Below are 2067 nucleotides of genomic sequence, written 5' to 3'. Positions count from 1 at the left end.
AGTTATCTTGCCTTATGGACATAGTTGCTCCATGTTGCTCCTCAAATTTTACCATGTATTTTTGTTTATTATTATTATTTTTTAATTCTAGGATTTTACTGAAGCTACTAGAGTCTAAATTCTTTTCGTGGCTCATGATCATGAAATAAAATCCCTTGTGTAGCCAATGAAATTCGAATAAAAATAGTTCATTGGAATATGAGAGAAGGTGAATTTTATATTGTCATGTTTTTAAAAAAGGTTGAAGCAGTTGGAAGGTAAAGATGACCATGAAAAGACAGAGCTCCCCAGGCTGGGGAATATTACACTGCCTCCAACAGCTTGCTTGGCACCCCACTTTAGCTTTACATTAGAATCCTAGTTTCTTTGCTTGATATTCCCCATAGCTTTATGTTAAAACCCTGGTTCCCTAATTTTAGCTGCTGCCTGAAATGGAAGAAATCGGCAGAAACTGGTTTAGATGCCATGACGACATTCAGGATAACCTTTTAAACCTCATACATAGTATATTCTTCATCTCTGGGTGGAGTGTAACCACCGTATTCTGAACATATGATGCATGAAGTTACATTTAAACCATACTGCCCCTAAGTAGTTTGATTAATAATGTTGCTGTTATAATTTATATGAACTTCTTACTCATAATCCCCTTAAAAGTAACCTATTGCCTCACTCTCATTGAGCAATCTTGGCAACATCAGACCCAACTGTTTCTTGCCTTGCACAATGAAATAAAGATGCCTTTCTGCACTCCCGCTTGAGTCTCTGGTTTACTGGATGAGACAAGTCACAGCGAGTGGGACCAGGGATTTCCACAGCGACAGCGAGCACATCCAGGTAATAATATCTCATACTTATTGACTGGTGTATCACAGGCATTCTTCAAGGTTTAATTAATTTAATTTTCACAACAGCTCAGTCAGTCAGGTTCTATTAATATTTACATATTTTAGATGATAAAATGGAGATCCAGAGATGGTAAATAATTTTCCCAAGTTCAACTCCCAGAGGATAAATAAGTAGTTCAAGTTCATAGTGTTCTTAAGCATTAGAGTCGAGTTTCAAACATGGTCTAGCTCCAGATTCCAGATTCCAGGTTCATAGAAGCTAGTTTAAATAGCTTCTTAATGTCAATTTTCTGCTTTAAAGGCGTCATCCCTGAGATGACAGAGATCAGATTACAAGAAGAGAAATAATAGGGGGGTTGACAAAATAGTGAATACTCAGGACAATGTCTGGGGGAGAAAATACATTCAGTAGAGACAATGAATTAATATACTGACACAGCAAGCTAATTGATTCATTTGGATGCATGAATTGTTCAAACTAAATAATGGAAAACCATCACAATGTGGATGCGGGACATATTCTGGGCAGGTTTATAATAAATGTCCAGTGGAAGATATCAGGAATTATCATAAAGTAGTAAGGAGCAGAAGCCATGGTTACACAGTGGTTAGAGCTCAACTTCTAACCCAAAGCTCAGCAGTGCAAAGGCACCAGCATCTCTTTGGAAACGCTAGGGGACAGTTCTAGTCTGTCCTTTGGGGTTGCTAGGAGTTGGAATAGACTGGATGGCATGGGTTTGGTTTTTGCTTTAGTAAGGAAGATGTTAAAAATAAATAAACAAGGAAATTCCCATTTTAAGAAATGATTTGAGAGGGGGTCAAGATGGCTGACTAGGTAGACGTTACCTTGGATCCCTCTTGCAACAAAGACTGGGAAAAACAAGTCAATCGATCACACACATGATAATATACGAACCCTGACCAAAAAACACAGATTTAAAGAGTTGACCTGAGTGACAGAGATCGAGAATGAGCAACTATGGGGAAGCACCGACTGTTTTCAGAGCCGGGAGTGCAGCATCCCAGCCGGGGAACCTTGGCACGGGGCTTTGGACTGGGCGCAGGGGAGCTGAGCACGACATCCTGTGATGGTGCAAACAAGAGGCGCAGCCCCAGCCACCTGAACTGACCTTGGGGGAAGCCCAGCTAGTGCACACAGGTGGCGCACGGACGCGACTGACAGGAGGAGAAGTCACCGGGAGGCAGCGACTGTTTTTGG

Source organism: Loxodonta africana, chromosome 7 (genome assembly GCF_030014295.1).
Source record: "Loxodonta africana isolate mLoxAfr1 chromosome 7, mLoxAfr1.hap2, whole genome shotgun sequence".
Lineage (NCBI taxonomy): Eukaryota > Metazoa > Chordata > Mammalia > Proboscidea > Elephantidae > Loxodonta > Loxodonta africana.
Note: the sequence above shows the minus strand (reverse complement) of the source record.